Source organism: Scylla paramamosain, chromosome 10, assembly GCF_035594125.1.
Source record: "Scylla paramamosain isolate STU-SP2022 chromosome 10, ASM3559412v1, whole genome shotgun sequence".
Taxonomy (NCBI): domain Eukaryota; kingdom Metazoa; phylum Arthropoda; class Malacostraca; order Decapoda; family Portunidae; genus Scylla; species Scylla paramamosain.
Window position 1 is genome coordinate 8,314,914 of NC_087160.1, and position 25,087 is coordinate 8,340,000.

General features: G+C 38.3%; 1 long non-coding RNA gene across 1 annotated transcript in view; it reads left to right on the forward strand.

Annotated features, from left to right (window-relative positions):
* The first annotated feature begins 454 nt into the window (after positions 1-454).
* LOC135104198 (uncharacterized) overlaps positions 455-25,087 on the forward strand; it is an 87,494-nt gene continuing 62,861 nt past the window's right edge. Inside the window, exons 1-2 of the long non-coding RNA XR_010270328.1 lie at positions 455-647; positions 770-902. This is a non-coding gene — a long non-coding RNA (uncharacterized LOC135104198). The remainder of the gene's footprint in view (positions 648-769; positions 903-25,087) is intronic.

Here is a 25,087-nt window from a genome sequence, read left to right on the forward strand (position 1 = left end):
CTATTTCTTTTTAGCTCTTTCTTAAATGTAATTTGATAATATTTGAACTTGTGAGCTTGTTACTTTTAATCTAAATTTCATATTCCTTATTCCACTTGAGATGACTTCTTGAGTTAAGCCTCCTTGACGAGTGTAAGTAATTTAATTCCTCTTGAAAAGGATATTTCGCATGCCGCACCTTTATACTGTTTCTTTTTTTTTTTTTTTTTTTTTTTTGTACTGATTTCAACAGACCTATATTTCTTTTGTGATAGAGGAGAGGAACTAGACAGCATTTGTCTAGACGACTTCTGAAACAAAGCTTAATAAATATTTTGCTTTTGCAGAGTAGATATAATGCCTGGTAGAAATTAGGATCAAAATCGCTAAAATCACATCGTTAGAGAGAGAGAGAGAGAGAGAGAGAGAGAGAGAGAGAGAGAGAGAGAGAGAGAGAGAGAGAGAGAGAGAGAGAGAGAGAGAGAGAGAGAGACTGAAAACGGTGGATAGGTTTCACCTGCACTATATTATCATTCATCATGTCTTTTGTCGAGTGACGAATGGCCTAGCAGCAGCCGCCAAATATGTTTCATTAGTTGGCGGCGGCCTGGCACTGCTTGGCGGCATCACAGGAGCTACTGAACTGCTTACATCATTGAACTAGGGCGGTAAGTGAATTTCCTTCCTTAAGTTTAGTATAAACATTTTTTATTTGCGTTTCTTTACTGTATAACATGTTAATGTAAATGTAATGTGTTTTCGTTGCTTATGGAGGCTCATTTGTTTTTAGTTTGCTATTAGCGTGGCGCCATCTATTGCGTGTGTTTGGCGGCAGTTTGGACAGCTGTTTGTTTACATGAGACTCTGACGTGCCTGAGACGTGCTGTCACGCTCGGAATACCAAGTGAACATTACACCTGAAGGTAAGATAACTATTCTTTTTTTCATAAGTTGTTTTAGAATTGCCACGGTTAGCAGGGCGAACGAACAGTGGAGGTGTGGGATTATTGGTAATTACGTGCATATGTCGTGACCCGCCCTTTCACCTTTGGTAGAGTGTCATCAGCGGCAGCCTATACCATTTCAGTCCAGTAATCGTTAGGAATGATGACTTTTACAGATCACGGCCAGATGAGCAGTTGTTGCATAGGACGAGGTTCGGTATGGTAATCAGCTGTTCTTGTGGAGGATTGGCACATGTGCAGGTGTGGACCATTATAGAGTGCACTTTTTCGAGCATAGGATGAGACTTTTTCGAGTAATTTTCCACTGTGACAGGACGTTGTCATGGTTATCACAATTCACTACGCAAGTAAAATTAATGCTAAAGTTACTTTTATGTAAAAGAAAACAAGTGAAACTAAGTAATTATGGAAATATGCAAAAAAAAAAAAAGTTATCTTCAAGCAAAACAAACGTGACTTGGAAGTAAATTTTCTCAACTTACCTTCACTATTTTGCATTTTTTTTATCCTAATTATTGGTAATTTGATGATCTTATGGGGCAGAAAAGTGAAGGGAATATTCTTCCATGCCTATTACTACTGACAGGAAATTTGCCATGAAGGAAAATGGGAGAAAATAGGAAAAACGTTTAAATGGTCTGGTGCTTGAATATTTGTTTATGTCTTGTGAAGCATGGAGATATATCCACCTGGACCAGTGTGTGGGAGGTGAATGATTAATTTGTTAGTGACTGGGATTATGATTTTGGTGGAGCACTCAGTGTCGAGTTTGTCATCTTGTTTACTTCATCACTAGAAGGAGATTTAATTGCAGTTTGGTTATCAGATACTTCTTATGGTATGTATGTGTTGTCATGGCTTATCAAATAGCAATATTATGATGAGAAGGCATGGTTCTGTATGTTGTTTGAGAGACAACACAAAATAACTAACTTTATGGAAGAGATCTTAGTGGGAAATGAGATGTGAAATTTCCAGTTGAGATTTTTAGTATGCTCAGTGTAGTTGAGTGTTGTTAATGAAGAGGAGATTGAGTAGATAGAGAAAGAAATAGAGTTTTTGAGTCATTGGACAAGTCAAGGTTTGCCCTACCCAATTCAGAAGTTAAACACTCCATGACCTCTGCATGAATTCTGATGAACTAGAAGTCTTGCTAATGATGCTGAAAAATAGAAGCTATAGATAGGTAAGGATTATGAAAGAAGCTAGGAAATTAAAGATTTTATGGCAGACTCCATCAAAGGTTTTTGATTTATCAAAGGGAACTTCATAGTTTTTAATCGGTGGTTTTCATTAATCCTGTTTTGCACCTATGAGTTTAATGAGTTTTCTTTTTATGAAACCTTGTTTGTTGGGGAGGATTTAGTGTCTGGTTGGTACAGTGGAAGCAGGCACACCTGCTATTCTGTAGTTGTGCGTTCAAGCCCCGCCTTGCAAAACTTTGCTCGATAGGCAAAGAGATTCATAAGTAGGCACATATTGTACATTACTAGATTCTCAAGGGATTTATCTTTAAGTCGATTTGCTACTATATATTACATCACCATTCCCTGCACAAAAACAAGTAGCATAGAAAATGTATGCAGTATGTACGAGAAACAAACTGCATAGGAAATGGAGACAGCTTGCACAAAGCTTTCTTGGGGCAAATAGTGACATATTTATCTCCCAGTAAACCTTTTGTGGGAAGGGTATATGTTGTCAATATGTAATCATATAAAATTATGGTAATTTTTTACTTCCCAAAAGATGATGCACTTATGCCCGAAACTTATTTTTTGTATGAGTTTGAATTAGTTTCTTTTAATCCATCTTTTGTTTGGGTGATGTTTTCCATAAGGTCATTTTGATACATGTGTGCATTGTGTGGTGAGAGGGTAACTCACAAAGCATCTATTAAACTCGAGACTCTACTTAAAAATCAAAGTCCATTATAGTATACTCACTATTGCTTCTTGTGACTCAGAATTTTATAACAGCTTTTAGTTTGCATAAGTATGTGGTTCATTTACCCTTATTTTTTTAATATACTTGTGTGTATACATTAAAAATTGTCTCATTACTATAGAGTTTTTATATTAACAGTGTTACTTTATAGTGTCATTGTTAATATAATGTATTTTCTACTATTATTAATGTGTTGGTCAAATTCCACTGAATGTGGCTTTCGCCATGGCAGTAATGAGTCAATAGCCCTCAAGGCGCTGCAAGACTTGCCTGTCATTTTGGGTATGGGCAAGGCCTCCCATTAAGGGATTGTGTTACTAGTGCCCTGTATGGTTTGTGCCCCTTAGCATTAAAAGCTAGGTTAGTTTTAGATTCATCCAGGTAATTCCTTGAAATTCTTTAGGGACCATATTTTATTCATATTTTGACTCCCCATCCCTAAACCCTGCTCTTCCACCAATTACCCAAGTTTGATGGAGGAGAGGGAAAGAAAATAAGATAGAAGTGGAGTTTTAGTTCTTAAGAATGAAGAACTTAACATCAGATGGAATTAAATTAATGTAAGGTTAAGTTGATACCAGTTTTGTTGGTAGAACCATTATATTATTTAAAAATATTATCGACATATTCTGTTAAGAAGAAAAGTATTCCAAGATATTTGGTGTGTAGACTGAAAAGTTAATTCATGCTGTTATCATGGTGGATTTCATTATTTTCAAGATAGTGAATATGATTATATAATTAAAATGATATTAGATCTCTTTGTGTATGTGGTTTTGTATATGGATGGTTGCTGTTTCAGCATGCAGCATTGATATACAGTACTCGTAAGTATGTATAGATCAGTGGTATAGAGATCTGGAGTTGTTATGGGGAATCTTTGCTTAATGATAATGTCTTGAAATTCATCATTGTCAGTTTTGGATATATTTTTGGATATTTTCTCATGTTTATTTCAAGTCTTTATAGATGTTTTTCTGTCAAGAACTATGCCCTAGTCTGTCTTTTTGGAATGTGCTTCAAGCTGAGTTCCTTAGTGATCTTGCTTATTATTTTAAGCCTCTGTATTCTAAATTGAGGCCAGTCAAATCCGTAAGACTATTCATATAGCAAAAATTCTGTTGATATGGTAAGTATTGGTATTATGATGAGCATGAGGGTGTTGGTGAATGCTGTTGTTGAGGGCGGGAGGTCGATGTGGTCAGGAACTGCCAAGACTAGAGTCATACATTAGGCAGTCTGTATTTATCTGATCATGGCAAAGTAGGCTTTAGGGGTATTGAGCCTATACTTGTACTGGTTGGTTGATCTTGGGGAAGTTATGCATTAACTGTGTATGTGCAGAGATTTATTAACTTGATGTTTGACTGTGTCTTCCTAAGTCAGACCAAGTGTAACCACACTAAAAAAGAATTTTAAATAGAATAAACTTCTTAATGTGAGTTCTCTCTCTCTCTCTCTCTCTCTCTCTCTCTCTCTCTCTCTCTCTCTCTCTCTCTCTCTCTCTCTCTCTCTCTCTCTCTCTCTCTCTCTCTCTCTCTCTCTCTCTCTCTCTCTCCCAACACTCAATAATGTTAGAGTAGATAAGTGTGTGTGAAGACTATTAAAATGTTCCTGAGTATGCAAAGGACAGAGAAAAAAAGGGAATATGCAGAAAATGAAATCCTGGTGAAATGAGGAGTTGATGAAAGCTAAAGGAGTGTTTGTGAAAATTTGATAGATTGAGTGAAATATACATAAAGAATAAAGGTAAAAATAACAAAAAATAATAAAAGGAAAGAGAAAATGTGTGGAACTAAGGAGGGAGTGAAGTAATGGATGATATAATCTTGGTTTTAAGGGAGAGAGCTGAAAGTTCTTAAATGAAGATACACTGAATTAATCAATGTGAATGGGTGAAAAAGGATACACTGAGATGGTGTGGCCATATTCTGAGGGTGAAGAGTGAAGAGCTTATGTAGAAAAGTGAATACATATAAGTAAAATGCCTCAATAGACAGTTAACAAGCATTGCCACACACTCAAAGTAGAATACCCACCATAAATACCTATTACAGTTAAACCTCCCTAAAATGAACCTGAATAAGCCAAATTTTGGATAACCTGAATGATCTTAAGGTAACTCAACAATTTCCATATAAACCAAACTTTTGGTTGGCCAGCTGACCGAACACACCAAACCCCTTCTGAGCAAATTTCACATAATTCAAACTTTAGGTTGGTTTATCTGAAATTATGGCCAGCTGACTGAACATTTATTAGATAAATTGAACTTTAGGTCAGCTTATGTAAATGATTGGCATGCCAACTGAATTTCACCTGGCAACACTGGTAGTGCCTCAGTTACGCAGAAGGACTTGGCTTGAATATACATGCTCGTTGGTCAATGACCACCTGTTTCTCTCTACCTTTGTGATGGCCTCCAAGACTTCTTCGGGATCTCCATCATTCTGCAAGACTCCTGTGAGGGCCCCATCCTCTTCTCGTTCAGGAGAAAAGAAGAGTACCTTGTTACTACACAAGAAGATGGAAGTGTTTTTGGGCTATTGTCGGATAAACCAAACTTTCAGATAAAACATCTACTACCTCACCCCACATAATTCAGTCTATGGAGATTTTACTGTATAATGTGTGTGTGTGTGTGTGTGTGTGCAGGTGTGTATTCATATATACTTGTGTGTGTTCATTTTCAACCCCCTTTAGCTCAAAACTTTTCTCAAGGGAATAGTATGTTGCACAACTAATTGGTAGCACACGTAGTTCTGTATTTTTTGTGTCTCTGGTCCCATTCAGTTGGTGAAAATTGCTGAATGTTGACTGAATTTTTTCATCACTGTAGCAATGTTATCACAACTGGTTCTTGTTATATGTGACTGATTATGCAGATTCACATTTATGTGATGATCCTAAATGTGCCAGGTATTCTCACCATGAGAAAAATTGATGTTTATGTGGACTGCTTGACAGAGTTTCAGGGCCTTGAAGGAGAAGTACTAGGTGTGGGTTGAGAACATCTGGCTGCCAAAATGTTGAAGTTGATGATTCAGGTGAGAGAGGTGGAGAGAAGGTTCAGTTGGGTGATGGTTTTGCTGTAGGTGGTGTAACTCCAACCAAGGATGACTCTGGTTGCTCTTTACTGTAGTTTTTTTCTCAGCTTGTTCATCTAACCATGGAATGAGCCAGTCTCCAACATGAAGCTTTAGGATTTTGTTGATGATGGTGTGGTTGACTAGATTGAAAGCTTTGAGAAAGTCAGTGTTGTTTTTAAGAATGCAATAAATGCAAAATAACATGCCAAAAAATGTGTCTATTCAATGTGCGACTCTTGGAGGCATTCAGCACAATACTTAAGTTTGCATCCCAAAAGTTTATGAGAGTTGAAGCTCTGTTCTGTGTAGCATTATATAAAGAATTTAATTCTGTGACTGTGCTCCTACTAAGACAAAAGTTGGTATAATAAAATTGCAGAAAACTAAACATATATGTTTTAAAGTTTTATTCTGCAGCAGTAAGCTAAATTTTTCATGCTTGTTGGTTTATATTGTGTACCAGATTTGAGCTTTATTAGTTCAGTGGTTCATGAATTGCTGTGAGGCATTAGTACATGTGCAATACAATTTCAGATTTGACATAATCAGTTATGTTCACATTAATGATACATGACTTATGTACCAAGTTTCAAGTGAATTGGTTAGTTATTGAAAACCCATATATTAGACACCCTTCATGTTTCAATGTTTCTCATCAATTCCACCCAATAAAAGTGATGAGGCCTATATTATATAAAGCTGAAAGAGTCGTGTGCTATCATATGGGGCGAGTTTCATTGTGATCAGCAATGTAGTTCTGGAGATGTAAGTTTGTGAATAGTATAATGGTCAGGCTGGACTGCAAGATCCACTCACTTGAACATACTTATCTCTGTTCATAATTAGTTAAGTTGAAAGTGATCATAGGAGAGAAAGGCCACTTGGGCTGTGGAAGGATAGGCCAAAGGAGTAGATGTGTGAAAGAGATGTTAGTAGAGCTTAAACAACTGAGAAGGGAATATGTGGATAGGGAGAGGTGGAATTTCATCTGCTATGACCACCTCTCTTAGGCTAACACTTCTGGAGGGAGGGAGGGTTCAGTGAAATGGATAAATAGATAGATGGATAATGGCTAGTGTGTTGGCTACAAATCTGTGAGCTTCAATTTGAATCTGGGTTGTGGCAGTTGGTACACAGCTCTCCCAGCTGTTCTATGAGTTGGTTGATAAAATGGGCACCAGAGGAAAACTGGAGAGGGTATTCTAGGAAAACCTGAATGTCACAGTGCCCAGTATCCTGGAGCAATGGATATTATCCACCACAGGCTCAAACGCTAATGAGATGGTACTGAGTGCCGAGGCTGTGTGCAGCCATAGTGTATGTCCCTGACTTTAATCTAAGAAAACTGACAGTGACATCCATGAGAATAAAAGAGGTGGAAGAAAGGAGTATGAAAAGAAGAGATTATTAGAAAAGTTTTTAAATTAACTGAGAACCTTAAGTATGGGAAAGCTTGAGATATGTGTAGATGTTCTCCAACTAGCCAAAAACTCCTTCGATAATAGAAAGTGTCAAAACCTTTCAAGACTCCCTCGTGACTTCTGGCATCTAGCTAAAAATATCTCCAATAATGTTGCTTCTTCTTTCCCTCCTTTATTTCAGCCAGATGGCACCACTGCTATCACATCTATCTCTAAAGTTGAACTCTTCGCTCAAATCTTTGTTAAAAACTTTACCTTGGATGATTCTGGGCTTGTTCCTCCCTCTTCTCCACCCTCTGACTACTTCATGCTACCTATTTAAATTCTTTGCAATGATGTTTTCCATGCCCTCGCTGGCCTAAACCCTCGGAAGGCTTATGGACCTGATGGGGTCCCTTCTATTGTTCTCCGAAACTGTGCCTCCGTGCTTGCACCTTGCCTAGTCAAACTCTTTCAGCTCTGTCTGTCAACATCTACCTTTCCTTCTTGCTGGAAGTTTGCCTATATTCAACCTGTTCTTAAAAAGGGTGACTGTTCTAATCCCTCAAACTACTGTCCTTTTGCTTTAATTTCCTGCCTATCTAAAGTTTTTAAATCTATCCTCAACAGGAAGATTCTTAAAAATCTGTCACTTCACAACCTTCTATCTGATCGCCAGTATGGGTTCCATCAAGGCCGCTCCACTGGTGATCTTCTGGTGTTCCTTACTGAGTCTTGGTCATTCTCTTTTAGAGATTTTGGTGAAACTTTTGCTGTTGCCTTGGACATATCAAAAGCTTTTGATAGAGTCTGGCACAAAGCTTTGATTTCCAAACTACCCTCCTACGGGTTCTATCCTTCTTTCTGTAACTTCATCTCAAGTTTCCTTTGTGACTGTTCTATTCTTGCTGTGGCAGATGGTCACTGTTCTTCTCCTAAATCTATTAACAGTGGTGTTCCTCAGGGTTCTGTCCTGTCACTCACTTTGTTTTTATTATTCATTAATGATCTTCTAAACCAAACCTCTTGTCCTATCCACTCCTACGCTGATGATACCACCCTGCACTTTTCCACGTCTTTTCATAGATGACCAACCCTTTAGGAAGTAAACATTTCACGCAGGGAAGCCACAGAACGCTTGACTTCTGATCTTTCTAAAATTTCTGACTGGGGCAGAGCAAACTTGGTATTGTTCAATGCCTCAAAAACTCAAATCCTCCATCTATCAACTCAACACAACCTTCCAGACAACTATCCCCTCTTCTTCAATGACACTCGACTGTCCCCCTCTTCTACACTGAACATCATCGGTCTGTCCTTTACTTATAATCTGAACTGGAAACTTCACATCTCATCTCTAGCTAAAACAGCTTCTATGAAGTTAGGCATTTTGAGACGTCTCCGCCAGTTTTTCTCATCCCCCAGCTGCTAACTCTGTACAAGGGTCTTATCCGTCCATGTATGGAGTATGCTTCACATGTCAGGGGGGTTCCACTCATACTGCTCTTCTAGACAGGGTGGAATCAAAAGCTTTTCATCTCATCAACTCCTCTCCTCTAACTGACTGTCTTCAGCCTCTCTCTCATCGGCGAAATGTTGCATCTCTAGCTGTCTTCTACCGCTATTTTCATGCTAACTGCTCTTCTGATCTTGCTAACTGCATGTCTCCCCTCTTCCAACAGCCTCGCTGCACAAGACTTTCTTCTTTCTCTCACCCCTATTCTGTCCATCTCTCTAATGCAAGAGTTAACCAGTATTCTCAATTATTCATCCCTTTCTTTGGTAAACTTTGGAACTCCCTGTCTGCTTCTGTATTTCCACCTTCCTATGACTTGAATTCCTTCAAGAGGGAGGTTTCAAGACACTTATCCTTCAGTTTTTGACTACTGCTTCAGACCCTTTTCTGGGACTGGCATCTCAATGGGCTTTTTTATTTTTTGGATTTTTGTTACCCTTGGCCAGTGTCCCTCCTACATAAAAAAAAAAAGATAAAGTAGCTAAAGTATTGAATTATGAAGGAGAGGCCATAAAATAAATAATCTAACATAATTTTGGAGGGAGGGAAAGTACCTAAGAATGAACAAAGGCTGCTGTAGGTTCAGTAGATACATAAAGGAGACAAAAGTCAGTGTGATAGTTACAAATGAATTAATTTACCTTTTTTGGCACATAACGAGAAATTAAGTACTTGTGATGATAAGTCATTGGCTGCCAGTGGTAAATAGACTATTTTATTTAGTATAGTCTCAAAAACTGGAGATGTGATGCACTGACATGCCTTTAAGAAATCAATGTGATTCCATTTTTTTGGTTACCTGTGCTGTTTTTATATAAAAGCAAAACTTATGCTTATACTGTTTATGTACTGTAAGACATACTAAAAGCTCCTAAGGTTAAATAAATATGAAATATTTAGAGCTTTTGTGGCACATGAAGGGGAATTTTTTCATATTGTATTTGATTGACAGGAAAGGACTATGGGATGTTCTAAAAGTATAGAGTTGGAGGAAGGTTGTTTGAATGAGTAAAGAGTTTCCATATCAATAGCAGGGTATGTATGATTGTTGGTGATGGTGTGAGTGAGTTCTTCCGTGTCAGAGTAGGTTTGTGTAAGGGTCGTGTAATGTCATTGTGATTGTTCAAGGGTGTGATGTGATGTAAAGGAAGTGGATATGAGGATGCTAGACAGAGGCCTGAGTTTAATCAGTGGGGAGGAAAAGGTATAGGATCTGAGTCAGCTACTATTTGCTGATGAAACAGCTCTGGTGGGTGACTCAGAGAAGAAGTTGAAAAGGTGGGTGGATGAGTTCAGATGTGTTTGTAGGGAGAGGAAGCTGAAAGTGAATGTTAATAGAAATAATGAAATGCTCAAGAGGCATAGGTGGTGAAAGGATTGATATAAGATTGAATGGAGAACAGCTGAAACAGATGGATTGTTCCAAGGATTTGATATCAACAGTTACAATGGACAGAAATGTTAAGACAGAGGTTAAGTGCAGGGTGAAAGAAGCAGGAAAAGTTCTTGGTGGGCTGAGAAAGATCTTTAAACATGGGACACTAGGTTTGAATGTAAAGAGAGGGTTATATGAGGGAATAGTGGTGCCCACTCTACTATATTATACTGAAACATGGAACATGGGAGTAGCAGAGAAGAAATGGTTAAATGTAATGGAAACAAAGTGTTTGAGGAGTATGTGTAGAGTAACATAGGACATAAAAGCAATGAAATAAAAAGAACTGGTGTTTTGAGAGCGTTGGCTGGATGGGCAGATCAGTGTGTGTTTAGATGATTTGGGCATGTGGAGAGAATAGAGGATTGGAAACTAGTAAGGAGAATAATGAATTTAGATGTGCATAATGAAAAGTTAAGAGGAAGGCCACATCTGAAATGGATGAATTGTCTGAATTGTGTGAAGAGGGCAGTGAATGAGAGAAAAATGACTAGGCAGCAAGCAAGAGCAATTGTACATGATAGTGGTGAATGGAGAGCGACAGTGGTGAGTGCATGAAAACACATCTCGTCAACCCCAGGTAGTGGAGGTAGTGGGTGTGGGTGCACTTGGTGGAGCTCATTGGCATATGGACCCAGTTAGGGTGTGGGACACTCAGTAGGAAATATCCTGCATCTGCTGTGGTCTCAGGATTGGAGTATTTGTGGGATAGAGAACAGTCTTGTATGAAAGTACGTGGCCAACTGTGCTATGCTGAAGCTCCTGGAGAGTAGTATGGTGGTCCACGAGACTATTCCTTTCCACTGGGGGCCGATGTGGCTTAGAGTGTGAACTTGCTGCAAATGTACTTAGTTTCTTAGTTAATCTTATTTGATTGCCAAGTGAAGTACTATCATACAAATAAATTATGAGGTTTTAATCATGGAATTCTAAATCATGTGTATTTGGTTTATCTTGTTAATATATATACTTATATTATCAGTATCCAATAAGTTTAAAAGGGGCAGAGGCTAACAGGCAAAGAGGAAGTGGCTTGTTAGTGAAAATCTATCTTTTGTGCTTTGATTGGAATGAATGTAAATGTAAAATCACGGGCCACATCCATCAGTGATGGACACCTAAATTTACTTTTGTGTTGTATCTCCATGATTACTTTTGAAGTAATTTATGCCTCACTCATCATTATCAGTTTGTAATGGTCTCTGCTTGGGTTTGATCCTGGGTTCTGTCAGCTGAGTCAAGTGTGTCAGCTCCTACACATCTGGTGTATAATGATATTGTGGAGAGAAATGCAGCATTATAAAGCCTAACATCAGCTTGTAAGACCCTCTATCTCTCTGTATTTGTTCTAATTTGCAGCCAGAGTACAATTCCAGTGATCAGCAAAATATAGAAAGTAATGATAACCAATGGATGCTATGTAGTACAGAATGTGCTATCTGTTTCTTGGTGCTCAAGCAAATTGAAAATTCATTTACTAGCTAGAATGTATTATGTATTTAAATGTGAGAATGAACTAATATTTTTATCCTGGTGACCCAAATAATACCTTTCCTTCAAGCAGCAGTCAATTGCATTTAGAGACTAAAATTATTGCTCTCAGTGCTGTATTTAATCCTTAGAATCCGGAACTTATCAAAATATTCTACTGTAAATCATCGTTGTACAAAACTAGACATTTAAAATTGTGGATATTGATAGACACAATACACAAATCACTGACCATAAGAAAGCAGCCATAGAACTAGATAAAACTGTTCAATATTAGTCCAAGTAGAGAAATAACAATGCTTCTGGATTCAGGGATTTAAAGCTTTTCTTTCTTGATACATATTTAATTATTTTTTGAACATGAAAGGATTTTGTATTTTTTCAGATATACATATATTTTTTACCATGTCTGTCACTATATATGCAAAAACTTCTGGAATGAAAGCAGAATATGTAAATATTTTGCTCTTACAGTGTTATTTTGATACTTCATCTCTTGCTGGATTCAGAGTTAGTCTAGAGCCACATTGCAGGGCAATAAGTTCTTGGTTTTAGAGAAAAGACAACTAGAATTTGATTTCTCGTAGTTACTGGTAGATCTAGAAAAATGTTGAGAGTTGGTGCATAGCTTTAAAAATTGCTGCATCTGCAGAAGCCATATGTTACATTTTGATAAATATTTTTGATCATTCCTAGGTAAACTGATATTGAAAGGCAGTCACTCTGATCATCCTCTTTACAAATCTTGACTTGCTCATTAAAACCTGTGTTGAATTTGATTACATTATCTCCACTGGCAATGTCTGCTAGGTTTCAGTTCCAGCTGCATGTATTTCATGGTTTTCATTGCTCCTTGATTTTTTTTTTTTTTCAATTATGTAGGAGGGACAGTGGCCAAGGGCAACAAAAATCCAATTAAAAAAAAAAGCCCACTGTGATGTCAGTCCAAAGCGGTAGTCAAAAACTGAAGGATAAGTGTCTTGAAACCTCTCTCTTGAAGGAATTAAAGTCACAGGAAGGTGGAAATACAGAAGCAGGCAGGGAGTTCCAGAGTTTACCAAAGGAAGGGATGAATGATTGATAATACTGGTTAACTCTTGTATTAGAGAGGTGGACAGAATATGAGTGAGAGAAAGAAGAAAGTCTTGTGCAGTGAGGCCATGGGAGGAGGGGAGGCATGCAGTTAGCAAGATCAGAAGAGCAGCTTGAAAATAGTGGTAGAAGACAGCTAGGGATGCAACATTGCAGCAATGAAAGAGAAGCTGAAGACAGTCAGCTAGAGGAGAGGAGTTGATGAGATGAAAAGCTCTTGATTCCACCCTGTCTAGAAGAGCGGTATGAGTGGAACCACCCCAGACATGTGAAACATACTCCATACATGGATAGATAAGGGCCCTGTACAGAGTTAGCAGCTGGGGGTGAGAAAAACTGGTGGAGACGTCTCAGAATGCCTAACTTTATAGAAGCTGTTTTAGCTAGAACATTTGAACATTTGAACATTTATTAATAACTAACAGTTACAGTTGGGAGGTATATACATATATACATAGTGAGGATTAATGTGACTGTAGTTAGCCTTTTTAAAAGCAGAGCTTTTCAGGCAAAATGGTGAGTAATAATGGGTAAGTAAGTAATGTGGCAGATGGCAACAAGGATATAACATGTTGTACAGTTCATTTCCAACATTAGATACTATGATTTATGAAGGTATTTGCAATAAATGGTTACAAAACAAATATAATAAATAAATATGCAGTTATAATAGATATAGATATAATAAATAATAATGATAATAGATAATATAGATAATATAATAAATAGTAATAATAAATAATACATATATAATAAATGAAATATAGGAATGATAAATATTCTAGAATATGTATATTAGATACAATAACATTTGAACATTTGAACATTTGAACATTTATTTATAGCCATTTCATACATTGTATATTTATATTCCATAAATTTTTTATTATGGCTAGCCTTTTTTTAAGCGTAAGCTTTTCAGGCAAAACTAAAACTATAATATAACTAAACCTAAGCTAACAAAACTGGACTTAATATAAGGTACAATACACAGTAAGTACTTAAATGTTGTACAGAATAATTTTAAATGTTGCATAGGATTCTAAGGGTATTTATAAGATTAAATAGATATCAACATACATTTTCTTATACAGCAGTGAGTAAATTTAGTGATACATACATCTGCATAAACGATCATACACCTGTGTATGTAAACAATAATAAAAGAAATTAAAGAAAAGTAACATATATATATATATATATAAAAAAAAAAGTAATACATACATTGGGGTCTGCATATAGATATTGATCTATTGGCATAAAGAATGGAACAAGTAATAGAGTACACAATTTAATATAATGAAAAAATAATTTAGATAATTATTATGAATTTAATACATGATGCATAGTGCGTATACAATAATGATAAATATAATAAGTTATAATTTATAGACATGGCCACATACAAGGAGTTGGGTACAGTGATGGGAGTCAACATTAATTAGTATTTATTAGTAGTTACTTATTATGTGTTGTTTTAGTTTGTTTTTGAAGGTAGCTACAGATGGTGAATTTCTAATGTTAGGAGGGATATCGTTCCAGTAAACAGGTCCTAAGTATAATGTAGATTGACGGTACTTTGAGATGCGATGGGGAGGAGGACGTAGTTGGCCACAGTGACGTGTATCATGATTATGGATGGGGGCATCGTTTTGCATAGAATACATTTTTTTATACATTTGAATGGATATAGCCATTTTTGTTATGTCCTCTAGTCTTAGCAACTGAGTTTGTTTAAACAGGAGTCGTGTATGTTCTAAGTACGTGCTATTTGTGATTATTCTAACAATTTTTTTAAGTTGGAGTTGAAGTGGTATCAGATAGGTAGGATAAGTGGTGCACCATATTGGATTGCAATAGGCAAGTAGTGGGTAGATGTGAGCATAATAAATACACTTCAGTACGTATGGAGGCATTAAGTCTTTACTCTGATGGAGTAAGGCAATATGTCTGGATATTCGTAGGGTGAGATTTTCAATGTGAAGTTTAAAGGTCATGGAATCGTCATAGGTTACACCAAGGAATTTAATGTGTGAGGATCTTGAGATATTATTATTATTGATCTGGAGTGGAGGTAGATGGTGATATTTTTTTAATGAAAACAACATAAAGTATGTTTTATCGGTATTAATGGTAAGTCTATTGGATATGCACCATCGGTATAACTGATGTAGTTCTGTATTTACTGTTGTAATCAATTGTTCTGGGTGAGGACCGGGTAAGTAAAGTGTCATGTCGTCAGCAAATAAGATGGTTTTGGAGTGTGTAAATATATCAGATATGTCATTTATGTAAAGCAAAAAAAGAATTGGGCCTAGGATACTGCCTTGAGGAACTCCAAGGTGATTGTTTTTTAATGTGGAAAATTCACCTTCAAATACAGTTTGTTGGGTTCTGTTGGTTAGGTAATCTGTAAACCATGAGTGGATGGGACCACGAATGCCATAATGATATAATTTGTCTAAAAGAATTTTATGATTTACAGTATCAAAAGCCTTGGAAAAGTCAATGAATACAGACAGGACTGATAGCTTGTTGTCGAGAGCTGAGTAAATGTCTGAAGAAAAGAGATTTAGTGCTTGGAAAGTGTTATGATTGCGTCTAAATCCAAATTGTGTTTGATTTAGGATCTTATTTTTTTCTAGATAGCTTATCAGGAAATTTTTCATCAGGGATTCAAAGATTTTTGAGAAAATACTGAGGTTTGAGATTGGGCGGTAGTTTTTAGGATAATTACTCGGGCCAGTTTTCGGGATAGGAATGACTCTAGCTTTTTTTAATATATAAGGGAAAGTCCCTGTTGAGATAGAGTGGTTAAAGAGTAGCATACTGATGATTTCAATATGAAGTAGTGTACTAGATATGATAACAAGAGTCTGGATACACTGTTGCTTTAGAATGAGGTAATAATTCAAATTTGTAAGTAGCTAAGATCTGATTGTTCTAAGAAATTACTATTGGTTATTATTCTTACAATTTTCTTGAGTTGTAATTTAAGAGGAATTAAATAAGTTGGATAAGTTGTGCACCATACTGGATTACAATAAGTTAATAGTGGATATATATGGGGATAATAAATGGTCTTAAGTACTTCTTGTGGCATGTATTCTTTTGCTTGATAAAGTAGAGCGACGTGTCTTGATACTTTTAAAGTGAGGTTATTTATGTGATGCCTAAAAGTTAATGAATCATCATAAGTAACACCAAGAAATTTTATTTTATCAGTTCTTAAAATTATTTTGTCATTTATACATAATTCAGGAAGATTTAAAGTTTGTTTTACTGTAAATAGCATGAAGTAAGTTTTTGCTGTATTGATAGTGAGTCTGTTGCTTAGACACCATACGTAAAGCTTTTTTTAGTTCATCATTAGCATTATGTATAAGTTGATCTGGGTTTGGGCCTGACAAGTGCATTGTCATGTCATCTGCAAATAATATTGTTCTAGATTCAGAAAAAAAATATTTGAAATGTCATTAATGTATATTAGAAACAATAACGGACCGAAGACACTACCTTGCAGAACACCAAGTGTGGCTGTTGCTGTGGAAGACTTTTCATTATTAAAAATGACATTGTTTTCTGTTTGCTAAGTAATCTTTGAACCATAAAAGAATTTGTCCACGAATTCTATATTGGTGCGTGCATTTTGTTCAAAAAAATTTTATGGTTTACAATGTCAAATGCTTTAGCAAAGTCAATGAAGATTGATAGAACTGATAATTTGTTATTTATGGCATAAAACACATCATTAGAGAATTTATTCAGTGATGTAAAAGGGTTTTTATTTTGCTTAAAACCATATTGGGAGGGATTTAGAATGTTTTTGCTTTCCAGATAATGCATTAAATGTTTTTTCATAAGGGTTTCGAATACATTTGAAAATGATTTAAGTTGAGAAATTGGTCGGTAGTTTTTAGGACCATTGACAGGTCCAGATTTGTGTATGGGAGTGATTTTGGCAGTTTTTTAAATACCTGGAAAAGTCCCATTTGCAGTAGATTGATTGAATAGTATGGACAGAGGGACTGAGAATGAGATGAGATGAGATGTGAAGTTTCCAGTTCAGATTATAGGTAAAGGACAGACTGACGATGTTCAGTGTAGAAGAGGGGGACAATTGAGTGTCACTGAAGAAGAGGGGATAGTTGTCTGGAAGGGTGTGTCGAGTTGATAGTTGGAGGAATTGAGTTTTTGAGGCATTGGACAATACCAAGTTTGATCTGTCCCAATCAAAAATTTTAGAAAGATCAGAAGTCAGCCATTCTGTGGCTTCCCTGCATGAAATGTTTACTTCCTGAAGGGTTGGACATCTATGAAAAGACATGGAATAGTGCAGGGTGGTATCATCAGTGTAGGAGTGGATAGGACAAGAAGTTTGGTTTAGAAGGTCATTGATGAATAACAAGAAGAAAGTGGGTGACAGGACAGAACCATGAGGAACACCACTGTTAATAGATTTAGGTGAAGAACAGTAACCATCTACCACAGCAGCAATAGAACGGTCAGAAAGGAAACTTGAGATGAAGTTACAGAGAGAAAGATAGAAGCCATACGAGGGTAGTTTGGAAATCAAAGCTTTGTGCCAGACTCTATCAAAAGCTTTTGATATATCCAAGGGAACAGCAAAAGTTTCAGCAAAATCTCTAAAAGAGGATGACCAAGACTATTTGTCAGTATTTTAAATCATGAATCAGTACCATTGGTTGACAGTGTACTGTAGAGATTTGTGGAGGAAGAAAACAATAGTACATGCATATGTAGTATGGGCTGACCAGAGGTTCTTTCAAGACAAAAAATGCCTTATGAAAATAGAAAAGAAAAGAAAAATTATATACAGCTCATCCCTGCTATACAGTGTCCTGCTTTATGATGTTGCTCATAGGATTGCCTTTCATTAAAAATCCCGTTAGTGTGCTATGTGATACTTTGTACTAGCCATTATGATTGTTGATTGCAGTGCTGCCAGCCAGAGAGACTCCATGGTATCACCTCAGTTCTTCCTGTGCTCTCACACCATTCATCAAATCTTGTGTACGCTAGAGTGATTAGCTTTACCTACTCATATTTGTTGTGCTAAGCCTTATCTAAGTCTGTATCTATGTATTATGTTCTGCATAATCTTGTGTTAGTGAAAAGGCACCCCCAAAAAAAGTCCCAATAAAGCCTAAATCTGGACATGAAGCTGAAGGTCATTAACAGTAGTGAGGGTGGTGAAGGGGTGAACTCCATTGCCCAGACCCTTTGTTCGTCCCAGTTTTTTGTTTTTGTTTTGTGTCTTTTATTGCTTCATTTATTTCCATAATATTTTTTTTTTATGTAAGAGGGACACTGGCCAAGGGTAACAAAAATCCAATAAATAAAAAAGCCCACTGAGATGCCAGTCCCAGAAAAGGGTCTGAAGCGGTAGTCAAAAACTGAAGGATAAGTGTCTTGAAACCTCCCTCTTGAAGGAATTCAAGTCATAGGAAGGTGGAAATACAGAACCAGGCAGGGAGTTCCAGAGTTTACCAAAGAAAGGGATGAATGATTGAGAATACTGGTTAACTCTTGCATTAGAGAGATGGACAGAATATTGGTGAGAGAAAGAAGAAAGTCTTGTGCAGCGAGGCTGTTGGAGGAGGGGAGACATGCAGTTAGCAAGATCAGAAGAGCAGTTAGCATGAAAATAGCGGTAGAAGACAGCTAGAGATGCAACATTTTGGTGATGAGAGAGAGGCTGAAGACAGTCAGTTAGAGGAAAGTTGATGAGATGAAAAGCTTTAGAAAATGATTCAGATAACTTGTTTTAATAGGATATATAGCTTTAGAAAATGATTTGGATAACTTGTTTTAATAGGATATATACAAATATATACATATTACATGCATTAAAACACAGAAAAATTAATTAGAGAGAAAATGTAACAGGTCTAGGAACATATCCCTTTATTCCCACAATGTGATGGATCACTGTATGATTGGGTTTTCAAGAAAGTAATCTGATCAGAAGGTAGTGTGGTGTGTATAAAAAAAAAATATATACACAACTTTTTCGCAGGGTTTTGAAGTATGTGCATCTTGAGATTTCCCTTTCTGACTTTTCAGTCTTCTACAGATGCACCTCATTGTAACTAGTTTGTTTTACTGTGATTAGCTGACATACACTTTCTCTGGTTGCTGAATTTTTTTATAGGGGCTTCATTTGGTAGTGACAAAATTGAGTTACTGATAAGACTCCCTTGTTGGGTGGACACTTGTGGTTGTAGCAGTAAAGATGTTCTGATATTCTGGCTACCTTGCCCAATGGTTACTTCAACAGGGGATGAGCAAAATGCTCTGAGTATCTGGAATCCTAGGGGAACAATTCTATCATACAAATAGATGGACAGTAAAATAGCTTCTTATGATTTGTACTTAGAGAAAACTCAGAGTAACAAATAATATTTCCATGAGTGCAGCCTGCCTCTGATTTTCATGAATATGGATTTTCCTGCAGATATTTGTCCACAGAAGTTGCTTATGTTCATGTCAGGGTATTTATGCACAGAATCCTTTTTCACTTGAAGAAGAATAGCATACTAAAATATGGGATCAATAAGTTCTTGAATATTTGTAAATAGAATATGAAAAGTTACTTTTGACAAGTACTTATATGTGAGCAAAAGTAATAACTTTGAGGAGGTATTTGTATGAGTAAGCCATACTTTTGGAAATTAGAATTGATGAAAACTGTTTTCTATTAGAGATGTTCCGTGTGTAATAATGGCTTCAAGGAGAAGGGGAATGGAATAAGGAAGCCCTTCCAGGGATCACCCTTAATGGGGTAAAATAGGAGGAGGAAATTTCTCTAGGATTGACACTTAGGGTGGAGAAAAAGGGGAGTAAGGAAAACTTTCTGGGATCAGCTGCTATGACATAAAAATGTTTTCATCAACAAATAACATTTCTATTGTATTTTCAGTGAGTGAGGATTTGTTCTCATTAATCAGTTTGGGTTAACCTGACTGCCTTCTATCATTTTGTGCCTTAAGTGACTGATATAACAGCCAGCTTTTGTAGAATACTGGTGGGATATATAAATATTGAGTGCCTTGAAAGATCCCATGGTAACTGAGAAATTACACTCAGTAGTAGGTATAGCTGTTTGATGGTGCACTTGTGTAAACATGTAACCATCCAGTGTGATGTGAGCAAGGGAGAATGGTTGTGTGTATGGCTGAAAGGAGAGCAGCTGTAAATGCACAAATGGGATGTGGCTTTCAGGGGTTCATCCCCATCTGGCTCTATTGGTTACTGCAAAACACTTTAGTGATTATTTCTCAGTATTAAATTGCTAATCAGAACCATTGTTGATGACTGTAGGAAAAAGTGATGATGGTAGTGGTGGTGGTGGTGGTGATGATGATGATGATGATGATGATAGAGATGTGAATAATAAGAAAGATGATGTTGCTAAGAATGATGGTGATGTAGATGGTAATTGATGTAGCATTGAATAATGATGAAGAAGGTGATGAAATAGGATGATGGTGATGTAGGTGGTGATTAATGTAACATCGAATAATGATGAGGAAGATGGTGGAGATGAGGATGATGGTGATGTATGTGGTGATTGATATAACATTGATTATGATGACAGTCATGTTTAGGTTGGTTCTGTCAATGATGATGATGGTGACTGGTTATGGTTAATAATATTTATCGATGGTATGCTGATGAGAACGATGGTGTTGATAGCCTTGGCCTGAGCCACATTCCCAGCTCACTCAGGGTTACAGTATGTGGTTAGGCTAAGGGCATTTGCAATGGCTGCCTTGTTCCTAAAGTGAGGTCGAGCCTGGCATGTCAGCGATACCAGTATTTTCTACTGATGCTTGGGGAGAAAAGTAGTGTTTTGTTTCTCAGGCGTTGGAAGAAATTTCCCGGGGCACGAGGCTGGACTTCTTGGCCTCGTACATATCTTTAAAGTTGATATAAGTTAATCCAGCTTTAAAATAACAAAAGTTGTGTTTCGCTAACGTGTTTTCCTTAATTAGATATATAGCATTTTTCTTTTTTAATCTAGTTTCATGTTTAACGGCAAATCACGATATTAGGTGCCATACTGTGTGACCTTCCGCGTTGCGGCGACGTGCTAGACATCAGTTACTGATGTCACGGTTGTAATCTCTCCAGACAGCTTTAGTGTAGAGAAGAGATGGTCACCTTAAGTGGAGCATCTTGATGCATAGTACAGCCAAGCTGTACTCATCATCAGAAGTGCGATGCGAACAGTAGTGAAACATTGCTGTCTGGACTTCACTGCTATATTGCTCTTTTCATATAATTATGTGAGTAATGTATTAAAATTTTGGTGTGGCGAAGGTTGTGATAAGTCATAATGACATGCCATGTGCTGTAACGTTCGTGGGGTGGCTGATAGTTACTTCTGATACAAATCTGTTTTTGGGAGACCGAAGCTTCTGTCGGAAAAAAAAAAGAAATATGGCATTAATTTTGTTCCATTAATTTGTATTAAAGCCCTTGATGAATGTCCTTTTATTGTAAAAGAGCCGAAAAGGTGATTAGAAGGTTGTTGCCGTGTACTGGTACCCATGAGGCAGTCGCTTACGCTAGTGGAATCATCACATGTACCTTACCCCGCTCTTTCTATTGGCTTTTATATATATATATATATATATATATATATATATATATATATATATATATATATATATATATATATATATATATATATATATATATATATATATATATATATATATATATATATATATATATATATATATATCACCTACATCACTTGTCTAGATTATTACTGAGAGAGAGAGAGAGAGAGAGAGAGAGAGAGAGAGAGAGAGAGAGAGAGAGAGAGAGAGAGAGAGAGAGAGAGAGAGAGAGAGAGAGAGAGGACTACCCTTGAAACATATTTACTTTAGGTAGTGACAATGCTTTATGGTGGAGGCTTGAAGTGCGGTGGTTGCTGGTAGTGGTGGTACTCATGGTTGTATTAATGGTATTGATGGAGTACATATTTTTTTTCTCTTTCGTCATAATGAATAGGAGTCTGTGAATTTATGTACTGAGTCAGAGTATGGCTTGAGTCCAGCAGGCAAGGAGCGGGAGATAACCAGTGAGTCACACACACACACACACACACACACACAGTCACTCACAAATGAGTTAGACTGGTCGACGGACCCACATGATTGAAAAGTAAATAGGTGGAGATTTAGATATGTTAGCTGATACATAGATTAACTGACTGACTAATTAACTACTTAGTCACCAAATGCTGCTAACTGCTGGACAGAGAAACTGATTTAACTGAATGACATTGATGAACTGAATGACCAAGTGACTAACGATTGGTGGGAATTGGAGGGACACCGCGGTGGGGTGACATGCAGGTGAGGTGAGGTTAGGGGGAAAGGAGGGTTGTGACTCCGGAAAGGTAGCTTAGCGTGAAGGCGGCAGGGGAGGGTGGCTAAGGAGGGGAGGAAGGGAGGAGAGGAGGGGAGAATTACAGGTAAATAACTGGTATTGATTCCTGCTATTATACTGGTTTCATCTCTCTCTCTCTCTCTCTCTCTCTCTCTCTCTCTCTCTCTCTCTCTCTCTCTCTCTCTCTCTCTCTCTCTCTCTCTCTCTCTCTCAAATGAACACATTATTTTTTGTTTCGTATTCTGCATTTGAATTTTGATTAGGAATATGAATTCATTACTACATCTCACGTTCTTATTAAGAGGCATTTGCAGACGCGCTTGAGGATCGGGAGGGGCAAAGAGAGGGAAGCGGAGAAAGAGGAGAGGAGTGAGGGAGGGAAGTGAGAGAGGCGGGAGTGATGAGTCTGAAGTGGTTTCAGGAAAAGGCAGGAACGTATGGACTGGCTGGGATTTGGGAGAGGGAGGGGGGGTTCAAGTGTTTAGGGAGGGATAAGGACCTCTTGCACCCTCATTTCCACCCCACTCTTCTTTCTCCGCCTCGTGGAGTGGTGGGTGTAGGGGCTCCTTCCCGTTTGAGGCTAAAGGTACTTTCTTATGGAGGTTGTGAAAGTAAGTCTTGAGTGGGGCCAAGCAAGGTCATGTTGTTGGGCGTTGAATACTCGAGAATGTTATTGTAGGTGACGTGATCTGCTGGCTAAGGTGAACACGTGTATTTATTATTAGAAGAGCAGCGCTTTATGGTGTTTGTAATCAGCTGTAAAGGGAAATAGGTGATGAAATGATACTAACGGTCCACTTGGCGTTCACGCGTATAGTAGCTGAAAAATGAGTGGTTAGCTGTAGATGCGAAGTGAGGTCAGTAGGAATGGTCGTGGTTTGCCGGCGACGACCCTGACTCTTCTTAATTTCCTCGTCCCAAATGAATCTGGTTCAAGAAAGAAGAGGTGAAAATGCCATTGGGAAGTATTCAGAAATAGCTACTTAGTTGGTTTTCCTAAACACCCGTTTGGCTCGGCTACCCATTACAGAACCTTTCAGGAGATGCGTGTAGTGTTCGCAGGGTGAGCTGATATAGTTGGACACACACACACACACACACACACACACACACACACACACACACACACACACACACACACACACACACACACACACACACACATCGATTATATACTCACATTTTACGATCAAACGTGTTGTTCGGGAACTTGGTGACCGAAAAGAAATTTACGGAAAGTGAGAATTGTTAATTCTTTCTGAGTGTAGATAATTGAAGTGTTGAGTACGGAGAGTTAACTGGAAGAAGATGCTTCAGGGCCAGACGTTTGAATGTGGCGCCGATGCTCAGGGTCGTGCGAACCATGACGTGCTTGGCCTGAAAGTTGACTTGATATACACAGCCACCCACCCGGGTCTTGCTACCTTCCCCCTTAACCCTGCTTGCTAAATCCCCGCCGTGGACCTTCCACAAGCAGCGAGAGACACACAGGCTATCATACCTGCTGTTCTCATGCTCTTGTGTCTAAATTATAGGATGATATTGATCGGAAACTTGTGGCGACTGTGTGGCAGGGATGGTGTTGTGGGAGGTTGTGGCTGCCGGCGCTAGATGGCACCACCAACCGATCAATCCGCTGTGTCCGCCTCCGCCGAGATGATGTTTTTACGCCTTATCGCGGCATATTATGTGTGCTACCGTTACAGTGAGGTGGTTTTCCTTACTTAACTGAAATAGAAAATCAGTGGCATGAAATCGGGCTAAAATGTAGCAAGGATAGAGCGAGTGTAATCAGATGGAGAGACTTGAAGGATAAATTTCGCTTTTCGTCCGTCGTCGAGCACTTTCCATGCGAGGAGCGATATAGTTCCAGTGTTGTCGGCACGGCCAAGCCCCCGTGGTGTGTTGTAGTGCGCCCTCCCCAAAGGACACCCGCCCGCAGTGATAACTCAGTGTGTGTAGTGTGTAGTAGTCCTTGCTCTCCTGGATAACATTTACTCTCTGCAGGAGCTTGGAAAACTCCCCCTGGGGCCCACTGGAAGAGGTAAGAACGTTTCCATTCCAGGAGTGAGGCGTGGGGGCGGGAACGTGACTGTGTTGGCCGAAGTGGGAATGGAAACACAACAGGGACTAGGAATCTGGCCCAGGCCGTGACTCAGTCCGTGAGTGGCCCAGGGCGTGGCAGGAAAGGCAGTCCGGGAGTAATATAAACGCGACCACCATAAATACGGGATGAATGACGTCACCCAATGGTTGTTGATGTGTAAGACATCGACCAAAGGAACATGGGTGGAAGGAAAGAAACAAGAGAGGGAGGAAGGGAGAGAGGCAAGGAAGAAGGCATTCTGAATATTTTTATTAGTTTTCAAAACATTTGATGAATGCGTTGGTGTGGCTGCCCTTTTCTTGTTGTTGTGTGGCCTAGTGCAAATACTACATGCTGATGGTGCCCCGTCAACATCACGAGGGGACTTCTGTACATACGTACGTTTATGCACATCATTCCTGGGATAATTCATTGCAGGGCAGCGGAACGCCCTCCTCCTAGAACGAGTTACGGGGCGGGGCCTGTGGGCGGGTCCTGGGCCACCGCCAGCACGCGGTGGTGTGTCGGGGAGTGTCGCATGTTGGGTGTGTGTGCCGCCTGCACCTCCTCGGGGCGGGGTGAGGGGCCGGGCGGCCATCGGTTGGGTAGGGTGGTTGGAGGGCCCGGCCGGGGGCAACAGCTGATCTGCGGCGGAACAGAC